General features: G+C 41.9%; 1 long non-coding RNA gene across 1 annotated transcript in view; it reads left to right on the top strand.

Annotated features, from left to right (window-relative positions):
* LOC118533763 (uncharacterized) overlaps nucleotides 1-12,286 on the top strand; it is a 108,921-nt gene extending 96,635 nt beyond the window's left edge. Inside the window, exon 7 of the long non-coding RNA XR_013443354.1 lies at nucleotides 11,297-12,286. This is a non-coding gene — a long non-coding RNA (uncharacterized LOC118533763). The remainder of the gene's footprint in view (nucleotides 1-11,296) is intronic.
* The last annotated feature ends 1,614 nt before the right edge of the window (nucleotides 12,287-13,900 follow it).

The raw sequence follows: 13,900 nt of genomic DNA, 5'->3' as shown, positions 1-13,900 counted from the left end.
CATCAGCCACCCCAAATGGCTGTGTGGTTTGAGAGTCAAGAGAATGAGGAGGCATTCAGCCAAGCTCCATGATGGCAGCTGAGTCCTAAACCCTGGGTGGGGGGGTATCTTGGAAAATCAGTCACGTGTTGAAGTTCTTCCACGAGGTGCACAGACTTCATCTTTTCCTGGGACCAGCACCCCTCAGATATGCCCTCCTTCAGCTAATGCAACACTACTCATTTACCTTGTTGCTCAATCCAGAAAGTCAGGACACACTGAATCAGCTACCAAACCTATTTCCTCAGCTCTCCGATGATCCTTCTTCCCTCTCTTCCTGCTGCCATTGGCTTAGTTAAGATCTTGTAATTTGCTCTCCTTCTAGCTACTCTTCGTGATCCTCAAAGTCAGGCATGATGCTGTTAGAGTTACCTCTTTAAAATCAGGAATCGATCTCAGCATTGCCCAGTGTGTTCTGTGTGTCCCTTTGCAAAGGATAAAGCTCAGCCCTTGGGAGTGGCCTGCCGTTTGCTTCCCAACTAGAGCTTTGCCTTCCACTCTGGCCCCATTTCCATTCTTTCCAGCTTTACACCACACTTTGCGGTTTTACGCATCATGGACTTTCACACCTCCTGGCTCTTTCAAGCTGTTCCCTCTACCCAGGCTACCCTCTGTGCACGACCAACTTGAAAATGCCGTTTAACTGTCCTTAAGAAGGCTGTTTTTTTATTGCCATTCCCTTTGTCCCCTCCCTTGTCTCTGTCACCTCAAACTAAGTAACTCCCCCTATATTCCCGATATCCCCATTGTCTATCAAAGCATGCACCACCCTGTATCAGAAGCATTTATTTATGTCTGTTTCCTTTCTTAGACTATAAGATTATGGAAGACAGGGCCTGTTGCACTTGTTTTTGTAGCCCCGTCCTCTAACACACTGGCACTGAGTGCTATGGACATTTGTCAAGTGCATGGAACTGAAGGTTAGGCGGCTGTTAGCATTTGTGTTCAAGTAGGCAGATTTGATTTAAAACATCATGCTTGGTTAGGCCATAAAATGAAGTGATCCTAACTTAGTAGTTGTTGGCCTTGCTGCACTTTGCAATCACCTGGAGATCTATGAAAAGTATTGAAGGGAAGCTGGTCTCAGGGAGGAGGGACAGGTCTGTCTGGGAGCCTTCCTGGAAGATCATCCTGGGTCCCACTTCCTGAGGTTCTGACCTAATTGAGCTGGAGTGTGATGGGACATCAGGATTTAAAACAGTTCCTAAGGTGACACTAATGTGTGCTAGGTTTGAGAGCCATAGTTCTAAATGAACCCACCGTATTAAGGATAAATTGGTATACTTGGTGTCCTTCCTACATGCTTCATAACTTCTGTCTCTCTCGTTCTACTCCTTCAAATATAGAGACCAAATGCAGTTAGAGAATCAGGCCAAATATGGGAGAAGATTTTGGCCCTGGCCACACAGTAGAACCATTACTCAGGAAACTTAAAAAAATACTGATGCCTAGACCCATACCCTAGAGCTTAAGGAACACATCAGCTTATCTATATAAGCCTCCACATGCCATCATCACTCTTTGGGGATAATGATATTTTGTCTTAAAGATGTAAGGAGAGAAGGAAGGAGAGAGACTGGGAGAACAGAAAGGGGAGACATTGGAAGGAGAAAAAATTTACACATGACACTTAATGGGGATATTACCAATAATGGGTTAAGTTCCATTCAGAGACATTAAACTAAGGGAAATTACGGGAAATTGCTTTCACTTCATGCTTCTTAGCTACTGTTACTTGTATTTGGTAATAATTGTCATGATGTAAAGGGATAACCAAAACTTACTACTCTGTGCAGACAAAAAAATCCTCATCCATTAGGGAATTGGGTTGAGGCAGGGGAACCAACAGAAGGATTTCTCCTTTCACACTTGGATAGGATGCTCAGGTGGCAGCCTGACACTAGTAGTTTATTGGTGAAGTCATAGCAGTGGTTCTGTATTCCCTGTCAGTATGTGCCACAGAACTCTTGATAGTTTTCCATGAAGTGGGAGAGAAAGAGGAGAAACAAACACTATCCTTTACACTTTGCTCTAAGAGAGATAGATGAGATGTAGCTACCTGTGGATCTGGCTTATATCCATCCATCTCCACCCCTAGTTTATTGCACAAACACCAGAACACTTGAAAGCAGCAAATGAGACAGAGAGGCTGACTTTCACAATACAAATTTCAAAGAAGTAGTGCAGAGGGCACAGAGTATTGCTTATTTAAATGGTAGACATAACAAGACAACATGCAGATATCAGTATTCCTCTGAATTTTGTATTTTCACCAGGCTCAGCTGTTGATGATGACATTTAAGAACGGTGAGTACATATGTGGCCGTTTAAATAATGAAAAATTGATGTGACATATGCTTTTTTTAGACAGAACCTACTGCTCTTGGTTTAAGAAAGTAGTTGGTGTCTATCCCCTGGTGGCTTGGGAAAGTGTTTTGGACTCTGTGATTTTCAAGTCAAATGTTTACTTTTCTAACAGTGCAATGAAGTCTTTCCATTCTCTTACATCTAGTAGATGCTTTATGTACTCAAGACATAGGGGTGCTCTTACTAAACTTGAATGAGAGCTATTTTTTTATACTTATGTTTGCTTCTTTTCATGTTTATACATTGTGGTAGGTCGTTTCTAAGATGGTCTTCAATAACCTTGTCCCCTGGTATTCACTGCCTTGTGTAATCTCCTCTCTTCGAGTGACTTGCTTGTATTGAATTCAGTATCTTGAGGGGATGCTGATTCTGCAATCAGATTACAAGAGGTTGTGACTTCTATCTTGGTAGCAAACACTCTTCCTTGCAGGCTTGCTGCAACGATTTGTCACGTTTAGGAAGTCCACACAGCAAGGATCCGAGGGTGACCTTTAGCCAATAGCCACCTAGAAACTGAACCCCTTAGTCCAACAACGCCAAAAGGAATTGAATGCTGCCGGCTACCACCTAAGTGAACTGAGAAGCAGATTCTTCCCCAGTTGAGCTTTCAGATGAGACTCCAACCCTAGCTGGCTCCTTGATTGCAGCCTTCGGAGAGATCCTGAATTAGACAACCCAACTTAATCCAATTTGTGCCCAGATTCCTGACCCACAAAAACTATGAGATAATGTGTGTTGTTTTAAGTGGCTAAGTTTGTGGCAATTAGTTACCTTGTAGCAGATAACTGATACAAACATTATTTGAAAACATTGTGCTATCATATAGAATCCCCCCTTTAAAAAAATTTGAATATAGTTGATATACAATGTTACATTAGTTTCAGGTGTACAACTTAGTAATTTGACAAGTTTATATCATATATAATTCTTCCATTGTTATAGATATTTGGGTTCATTTTATCTCTATAAAAACATTATACAATTCTAGAGAAGAGAAATGGTTTCTTATGTGCCTTGGCAACCTCCTCAAAGTATTTAGTGAAGGATTTTGCATAGAGTAAATGCCCGTTAAATACTTATTAAATGAATAAACAAAGGTATGTTTGTTCTTGATATTTTCTTTGTTTCTTTTTTTTTTTTGTACCGTTCTTGATATTTTCAAAAAGTAACTTGGATTCATGCCTTCTAATATTTGGCATCTGTGATTCTGCTATGTTTGGGTAGTTAAAAGATTCATGCTTATTTCTTCTCAGTTAATAAAGAAAAATTGATTTTTTCCCACAAAACATTAAAGCTATTTTTTCTAGGAATTTGGAGAATGAGCAGTGCTACATTTTGCTGGTTTAATTAAGAGCCAAATTGGGTGTACCTTAGAAAATGGGGTAAAATATATTTGGACTACAGATTCTGGGTCCTGATTATTTTGTCTGTCGCTGCCCACGTTTTTTATACTACTCATTCCAAATGGCCATCATTTAGCTGGTCACCTAAGCAGAAGATGCATTTGTAGCATGTTAAATCTTTAACTCCTCTAGTAGAAGAATGTTCTAGTCTTTTCTTTCTTTTTTTTGGCTGTTGATATCTTTGTTAAGAAAGACATGTATCAATCATTTACCACCATAATCTAATCAACAGGAAAAAATCTATGAGAATGTCAACATAAAACCAGTAAGTCATATTATAATTAATAGCCAGTTTTCTTTTTTCTCATCCCTCAGCCTTTTGGTGCATCTATTTTAGATACAGAGGCCCTGGAAGGTCGGATTAAAGGTAGCTTTCTCATTATTCTTTAGAGGAAGTAATCCTTGCCTTTATCTTTCCTTTCTTTATAGTGCAAGATGCTTTCATAAGATAACATGACTTCCCTGAATAGCCTCCCCATTCCTGCTCCATTGGAGTAGCATTTTGGGTTTGGACTTCCAACTTTAGAGCTGCTTGTGTTCTCACTCTGGCAGAAAGACATCCTCTCCCTCGGGCACCTTACTCTGTTAACTCACTGCTTTGAACTACAGCCATATGGGTGTGTGATCAATCTGTCCTCCTCAAGAAATCCAACCAGGGCAAGCAAGGGAATCCATCTGGATCCTCTGTGGCTCTCTGAGAGGTGGGGGAGAACCTGTCAAGACTGAGCAGGCAGTAATCACTTCCAGGGGTAGTCAGAGACCCTGCTTTAGTCTAGAAAGCTCAGGGGACACTACCCTAAACCTTGGTCTCTGGCCAGTTCCTTTCTGGTGGGTGAATGGGGGTAAAGTTAACTGTGGTCCCAACCCTCACAAGGTATTTCCAATTCCAAACTATGTACTCTCCCTGTAAGCATGGTACAGGAACTACATGGACAAACAAACTCCCGAATTTCAGCAAGGCAGCTGGCAAATTCTTTTGTGAATTTCAGGGAACATGTGGGTTGGATGATCCTGTGTTTCGGCGTTATTGATGCAACCACCAGTTCCTGGTGATGGCTGATGAAAGGGTCATTGTCAACCTGGACAATGTTTGAAGAGAGTCTGTTTTGTTCAGTATCTGTTATCAGTGACTTGGATGAGATCATTCAGGACACACTGATCACCTTGACACACTGATTATGGGAAGCAGGATGAGGGTAACAAATCAATTGAATGACAGAATAAAAATCCAGAAATATTGAAACAGTGGGTGACATCTGACAAGAAAGACTTCAGCAGGGGTAAATGTAAAGTCTCATAATTGGGTACAACACACACACACACACACACACACACACACACACACACACCAGTACTGGCTGTTCTTGTCTCCTGGATGAGGGAGGGTTGTGTTTGGAAGCCTGGACTTAAGGATAGTATTCAGAGGTGGGGATGGGGGTGTAGAGGGCAGGGTGGCAATCTTGGGCATAAGTTGAATCAAAAGCTGGCTAGGCCAATCAATAGGGTAACCCAAAGAGGTTAGCTCGGAGGGAGGGAGCATCTGGCTACCAAGCCAGCCAGATAGAGATCTGGAACAGAGAAGTCTTGAAGAGGGTGCAGGAAGGAGGTTGTAGGAACAACCTGGGGCAGTTCCTGTGCTTTACTGTGTTTATCTGTTGCAATGGCCTTAGGCAAGGGCAGGGAGGGAACCGTTAAAGGCTCCAGCCAGGTGTGGACAAGCATAAATACAAAAAGGGGAAACTTTCTCTAGGAGTAGCACTAGGAAAAGCTCAGGGACCTGGGTTGAAAGCACTGGGTGAGTGAAGATTGGAATGTAGTTGCCAAAAGAGCTCATTTGATCTCTGGCTGTATTGATAATTGTCAATAATATTTGCAACAACTCTTGGTCTGATATCATCTAGTGTACCGATCCAGTACTGGGTAATACACTTCATAAGGATCATTGACACACAAGAAGGTAGCCAGAAGAGAGGTTTCATTCATTCATTTATTCACCAAATATTTATTGAACACCTACGAAGTGCAGGTACTTTTCTAGACACTGGGGATTTAGCCACAAACAAGACAGATAAGGTCTGGGCTCCCGGTAAGCTAACATTCTAGTGGGGAGAGATAGGCAGTGAAATAGTGCACAAATAAATAAGATAATTATATATTGGAATAAGTCTTATGGAAAGTAAAATGGGATGACATGCTGGTAAGTGACTTGATGAGTGAAAGGGGGAGTTCACTCATATAGGGTGGTCAGAGAAAGCCTCTCTGAAGAGCTGAAATCTAAAGGATGAGTAAGAGCAAGCACAGGAAGACCCAGGAAAAGAATTCTACAGGTGGAAGGAGCCACAAGTACAAAGGTCCTGAGGTAGGAAAAAGCTCAGAGCATAGAAAGAGGGCCAGTATGTCTGGGAAGCAATGAGCAAGGATGAAAGTGGTAGGAAGTGAGGTCAAAAAGGCAGGAAGTGTTGGTGGTAGTAAGGGGATGCAAGTTGATCCCATTGTTTTATTATATTGAACAATTGTGTACATAGCATTTACTATGTACCAGGTAATATTCTAAGTGCTTCACAAATATTAACTCATCGATCTTCATGAAAATGATGGTGATTTGTAATTAAGTTACATTATAGTTAAAAATGCTTTCACAACTCTTATTTCATTTGTAACATTAAAAAAAAAATCACATTAAATAGGACTTTTTAACACAGTGACTTTATAGACCCTAAATGTGAAGCACAGAGAGATTAACTCTCTTGCCCAAGGACCATATCCTGTGCTGTTTTCATTCTTGATGCTGTATCATTTGAGTAATAATTGGTGAAACAGGGACTGCTTAACCCGGCGAAGGTAAACCTTAGAGATGGACGCTGTGGCCAAGTTTGAACATTTGATGGGCTCTGCTCAGTGAGGTATCATCCTTGACCAGAGACCCTGTAAGTCCCCTCTTCACACAGAGTCGGGTCTAATATTTGCCAAGTTGATATTTTTTACTTATTGTTACTCTTTTGTTTCATGAAAACCCTCAGTGCAGGGGCGCCTAGGTGGCTCAGTTGGTTGAGCGTCCAACTCTTGATTTTGGCTCAGGTCATGATCACAGCGTCATGAGATCAAGCCCCACATTGGGCTCCATGCTCAGCGGGGAGTCTGCTTGAGATTCTCTCCTTCCCCATCTGTCCCTCCCCCTGCTTGAACATGCGTGTGCTCTCTCTCTCCTAAATAAATAAATAAATAAATAAATAAATAAATAAATAAAATCTTAAAAACAAACAAACCTCCGTGTACTTGAAGAATGTTTTAAATCGTTCCAGTTTATGGTTTTCGTCTATAAATTAGGGAGGAAGAAGTACAGCATTGGCATATGCAAGCCTGATGCTGCTCTCATGAATCTGTTCAGTCAACAAATATTTTATTGAGTACCTCTGCTGAGCAAGACCCTGCTTGGTGCTGGGTGTAGAGAGATGAATGGAAACAGGTACAGTTCCTGCCCTTACACAGCTTATGCTCCATGAAAGACACAGATAATAAGTGATAAAAACAAATATCTATGTAATTTCAAGTTTTATTAAATGCTAAGGAAGCAGTGAGATGTGTTATTGTTATTTTAATGCATTCTAATTCGTCCTGAAATTTGGTAGCTTCAAACAACCACAGTCATTGATTTTGGTCACAGATCTGCCATTTGGGAGGGCTCTGTGGGAACCGCTGTTCTCTGCTTCACACAGCACCAGCTGAGGTGGCTTGACAAGGGTGGCACGGTCCACTTCCAAGGTGGCCGACTCATATTTGCTACTGCTAACCATATGGGGACTCAGCTGCGGTTGTGGCTAAGGGGCTTCATTTCCTCTCTGTTTGATCCTGTCCATGAGACTGCTTGGGCTTCCTCACAGCATGGTGGCTAGGTTCTAAGACATGGTCAGTCTTTTTAAGCCCTGGGTCCAGGAATGGAAACAGAATCACGTTTGCCGGTATACGAATGGTCAAGCAGTCAGTTCCACCTAGATTCAAGGGGTATCTACCAAGAATGGTCATAAGCCCAATTCGTGGTGGGAAGAATGTACAAAAGTTGTGGTCATCTTCGAGCTATCACAAGTTGTCATTTCATAAGTTTCTGTCTTTAAATCCAGTGCCTAAGAGAGGTGTGTTTTTTTTTTGTTTTGTTTTTTTGTTTCTTGTTTCTTGTTTTTTTTTTTTTTTTTTTGCCTGCAATTTTTTTCCCTACAACTAGGAAGTGTTGACATTGGTTTATAGATGCTGGCTTAGGTGTGAGTATATGGTCTAACTGATGAGGATTATGAACAGATTATCATGTTTCTCCTTGGATTATTTTCTTTAAAAAACAACCTCTTGGGCACCTGGGTGGCTCAGTCAGTTAAGTGTCTGCCTTCGGCTAGGGTCATGATCCCAGGGTCCTGGGATTGAGTCTCACATCGGACTTCCTGCTCAGCGTGGAGTCTGCTTCTCCCTCTGACCTTCCCCCCTCTCATGCTCTCGCACACGCTCTCTCTGTAGTAAATAAATAAAATTTTAAAAAACAAAAAAACAACCTCTTTATTAAAGAATAAAAGAGCAAGATATCAAATATGAATCTCTTTGTAAGATTAAATTTGGATTCTTACATTAAAAAATTTAAAAAAATCAATAGTTCCTTAACTGACCCTTGTTTTGTCATCAGGTTCTGAATCTTACGGGGTTTTTATTTTATTTTATTTTTTTAAAGATTTTATTTATTTGACAGAGAGAGACACAGCAAGAGAGGGAACACAAGCAGGGGCAGTGGGAGAGTGAGAAGCAGGCTTCCCGCCGAGCAGGGAGCCCGATGCGGGGCTCGATCCCAGGACCCTGAGATCATGACCTGAGCTGAAGGCAGACGCTTAATGACTGAGCCACCCAGGTGCCCCCTTACGGGGTTTTTATATGTCCTATACTATCATAATCATGCTGGGCTTCGTGTTCGGAGCCCTTCAAAGTGCTTACGGGACTATCAATAGTTGTCAAAGGCGTATTAAGCTAACCTAGGCTTCGTTTGCTTGGTTGTTAGGTAATGAGCAGACTTCCTTTTTGGCTGTCTCTCCCCCAGTTCAGTTAGCCTCCCCCTGCTGGGTGAAGGAGGAAACACCTGGTTTAATTCCATCTCTACCACTTTCTGTGGCTCACTGGTAACTTACCTTTCTGTGATTCAGTTTCTATAACCAGAAAACAGAGATAGCAATACTAACTTGAAAGGTGTTTTGGAAGATTTAATAAGCTACCTTTAGTGAATCATCTGGGCACACAGTAAGTGCTCTATAAAAGTCAGTTTCCTTTCTCTTCTCCAGGCTCAGCCCCATTTGTGTCTTTCCTGCCTTGAGGCAAAGTTGTGGAGAGAGCAATCCCATATTTTCAACAGTCCTCCAGGTGTCACTATCTCCTCTTAATCCCTGACTAACTTTGAAACCTTTGAGGCTAAAACATGATATTGCTGATTAAAAAAAAAAAAAAAAAAAAAAAAAGACACGCCTGCACGCACACACACATTGTATTCTTTCTCTCTGCTCACTTAGCAGGGAAACTAAGTCTAGCTCATTGAAAAACTTGTCTCTGAGTCCTGTTACAATAAAAACTAACTTCAAACAGATTTGAACAGAAATGCAGATTTGGAAACACACAGATGGTTTTGTCCACAGTAGCCAGCATTTCCTTCAATTTCTTCTTTTCACTGGCAAGCTCATCCTTTTCAACCTTGCTTTCAACCCTGCCCAAGGGAAGGCATCAGACGCAGGGAGGGGCAGCCCCCCTCCCCTATCAGACGGGGACCCCTGCAGACCCTTCCCCCGGACCCCTCAGAACAGCAGAGTCCATCCATTCCGGAAGGTTTGTTTATTCCGTGGACAGATTCTGTTTGCAACTGGCGGATCAGGAGAGAGGAGAGGAAGGAATTACCTCGGATGGCTGGAGCGGAGAACTCATGAAGGGAAGGCTCCAGGGCTTTGCCAATGGGGCATCTGGCCGGAAAATCTGTGGATGAATCAGCACAAGTGGATGCTCGCTGTTACAAAAAGGACCAAAATTGCATATTCTAGTGATAATTGCTGATGGTATCTTGGTAAGAGTGAAGGATCACTGTGGAAGAATGCTCACTTATTGGTGGGTGAGATGTAGGAATCCTGAGACCTTGCACTGAGTCTTTGGAAAGCAAGAGGCCAGTCTCCAGACTTTAAAGTCAGCATCCAGACTTTCAAATCTTAGGCTATCTCCATGTGCTATTATAAATTGATGCCATTATAGAGATGTTAATACCCATCTTTTCTCCTAGAATCATGAAAAAGACTAGCCTTAATATGGAATTGGATATTAAAAGCAGTTTCTTATTCATGTGTCCTAAAGCAATCAGTGACATCCATGATTAATTAGTGCAGGGGTGATTCCTGGAATGCTAATTGTCATTCCATGGTACAAAAATTGCAACGTGGGTTCGTGGGTTCTTTCTTTCTTTCTTTCTTTCTTTCTTTCTTTCTTTCTTTCTTTCTTTCTTTCTTTCTTCCTTCCTTCCTTCCTTCCTTCCTTCCTTCCTTCCTTCCTTCCTTCCTTTTCTTCCCTCCTTCCTTCCTTTGTGTGACTATGTATCCAAATCTAAATATCACTTGCTCTAGATGATTAACATAGTTAGGCCTGGCAATTAAAATTGCCAAATATTTTATATTTTTGTGTATCAAATGGCAATTCAAAGGCACATTTAAAGGGTGCCAACGGATATAAATACATAGTCACTACAGGTAACACAATTCCCAATGACTCTTTTTGTTTACAGAAGACTTTGTGGTCAAAAAACTTTATCACTTTAACTTTTTAGTACTCTGTGAATACTAAGCTTTTTAAAAATTATTGTGGTAAATATATGTAACACAATTGACCATTTTGAGCATTTTGAAGCATACTTTTCTGTGGCCTTAAAGCACATTCACAGTATTGTGCAGACATGCCCACCATCCATCCACCCAACTCTTTCATCTCTCCTAACTGAAATTCTGGACCCCTTAAACTCGAATTTCTTATTCCCTCCCCCCGCACCCGACCCCGCAACCACCATTCTACTTTCTGTCTCTATGAATTTGATTAGATACCTAATATAAGTGGACTTATACAACATTTGTCCTTTTGTGACTGGCTTATTTCACTTAGCTTAATGTCGTCAAAGTTCATTCATGTCATAGCATGGATCAGAAAAATTTTTTTTTTCTTTTTAGGGCTGAGTAATATTCTATTGTATGTATACACCACATTTGTGTACCCATCTGTTGATGGACCCTTGGGTTGCTTCCACCTTTTGGCTATTGTAAATAATAATAATTATCTGCTAAGAGCATGGACACACCGTTTTTACACTAGTGTAGACTCTTCCGTATTTGCTTATGTAACTCTCAGTTTCGTTCTTTTCATAGAAGAGTTAATGCTAGCCACCATCCTGGAGCCATATGGTTCTGTGTCTTGTGACATGAATTATTTCCTGCTTGCAGGGACTGGTGTCCATGGCACATGGGAATGCTGCAGTTCCATCTCTGTTCCAGTCACTTTTATTTAGGGACAGACTTGAGAGGAATCCCTACTGTTTACAATTAAAGCTTGGAAACTGCCTACTTGCGTTGCATTTGCCCCAAAAAGAAAAATGAGACAAACTTCAAACAAGCACAGTGCTCCTCGAGTCAGATACACCTGTGAAGGCTGCTCCACCCACCCCGCCCCCCGCCGCCCGGCTACGCACCGCCATTTGGACCAGTATTAAACTTGCCCGTTGTTTATAAGAAAAGGGCTCTGGCCGCACTGACTTTTATGACTCAGAGCACATATGGTAACCCCGGTGCTGTTATAAAGGATTCAGACATCCCAGAATTGATTAAAAAAAAAAAAAAATCTGAAGACCAGGGTTCCTTTGAGGTATTAAGTCACGGGCATTGGTGTCTGCGGATGCCCGGCGGCTCTGGAGAAGGGATGATGTCTGCACTTCCTCAGGGAGCTCGACCTCCCGAAGGAGTGAGCCTTCTCTCCTCCTGCCGGTGAGACCCGGGAAATCTTTCCAACATCTTGAGAAGAAGCCAAATCATCCGTCTTTTGACCCTGGTGGGGCCTGTGGGGTCATCTATTTTGTTTACTGTGTATTTGCTTTTGACCTTCAGTCGGTCCTAGAGACACAGCCAAAACAAAGAGGAAGAAATAAAACACACAGTTGCAGAACAAAACGAAAGAAAGACTTTAATCATTTCCAGGTATGACCAGGCCAATGGTAACATGGTGCTCTGTTTATGGGGTGATGTTCTGCGAGTTCTACGTACCTTATACAGTCATCTGTCACGTGTTATGACGTGTGATATATAACATGTTATAACACACACAACACGTATTGGACACCTACTGTGATTTTCTCCTAACCTCCACCCCTCGTCCGTTTCCACCTCAGTGGCCCAAGGGACAGACAGCATGAACCAGGGCTGGTGGGGGCCCAGGAGTCCTTAGGCAGCCTGTCTGGGGGGACAAGGAGCAGTGTGGGGTGGCAGGGGCCCCGGAGGGGGGATCAGTGCCTGGCACAGTGGAGCTCCTCAATATATGGTTATTGGAAGAATAAATGAGTGAAGGAGAAGCATCCCTGTGACCAGAGACACAAACGGGCAATCACTATCTATTATTAATTCCACTTTTCAGATGGAGAGACTGAGTTATGGAGAGATTAATTGATTTACATGGGCTCAGTCAGCTAGCAACTTAATGTCAGGAACAAGACCAGACTTTATGTTTCCAGGCTCAGAGACGAAAGTGTTTGTACTAGATTTATGCACTTGCTGACCCGTTCCTGCTGATGGCCACTTTGATAAATCATCTCAGTTAGAAGCAGATGTTATCATGGTATACAGGGAGACACGTCTTCCCGAGGTTCCAAACGGTGAGGTCGCTCTTCTGCGGTTTCCCGTGTGTGTGTGTGTGTGTGTGGGGGGGGGTGGTGTCTGTGTTTGTACGACCCTCACAAACACACAAATGAGCAGGCTATAAGCAGCAGCAACAGAATGACCACAAGAAGACTAACTGTGGTGGTGGTGCAGCTTTCAGGACAACGTAAGTATAACTCACATGTATTTCCCTAGAGATCCTGGCCAGCCTTGCCTGGAAAAAGAGCTTGGTTTGTTGTAGAGAGTAATCAGAAATCACTCACACAGCAAGGGAAGTTTCTGGGAATCTCGATCTGGAAAACAATAATTATAACAGTCCTTCATGTCTTTACGACATCTGGTACTAACGGTAGCATTCTGGGAATCTTCATTTGCATGTGGAGATTCTCTTGAATCATTTCTTTTTCGTTTTGTGTTCATATGGATTTTATTTTCTCGTAATAATCTCCTTTTTTGATTATAAACTTAATATATGTAAATTTTGCAAGAATTTGGGGAAGACATGTAAAGGTATAGAGAGAAAATCGCTTGTAACTCATTACCCAGAGAGAACCATTGTTAACATCTGGAATATATACCTTTCTACTCTTTCATATATACATACACATACGTTTTGTTGTACAACCTGCTTTCTCTTTTCACTTAAAGATATATTGTGAGAATTTCCCTCATGCAATTAAATATTCTTCCAAAACACAGTTTTTTCAGGTGCCACAGTTTTCCACCCTATTGATGTGCCATATTTATTTAGCCACTTCCCTATGATGACATTTTAACCAACTTCTGACTTTCATTGTTCATATGCATGTGGAAAATACAGCATCTATTTTTATGTCTATAGACTTTCTTCCAGAAATCCATTTATTTTGAGCAGTGAAGTATTTGATCTTAGTTTTGAATCACTCTTTCCTCCTGGGAGCTTGGAATTAGAGCAAAATGGGAAAAGAAACAAGCTAATGACTGAAGTTGGGGCAAGTTATTAGCTGAGCTGTAAAAGCTCTTCTTCCCTTCCTCCCTTTCTCCCTCCCTCTCTCTGTCCCTTGCTTTGAGGAATGCCTCCTATGTGGCAGGCACAGTGAAGCATGGGCAATAGGAGGCAAGTTCTTGTCCCTGCTCTCATCAACGCAGAGGGTGGAGGCTGAGGTGTGTCGAGCAGATTATGGGAGGAGAATGGAGACACTA

Source organism: Halichoerus grypus, chromosome 13, assembly GCF_964656455.1.
Source record: "Halichoerus grypus chromosome 13, mHalGry1.hap1.1, whole genome shotgun sequence".
In the NCBI taxonomy this organism is placed as follows: domain Eukaryota; kingdom Metazoa; phylum Chordata; class Mammalia; order Carnivora; family Phocidae; genus Halichoerus; species Halichoerus grypus.
This window is presented reverse-complemented; position numbering and strand designations above follow the sequence as displayed.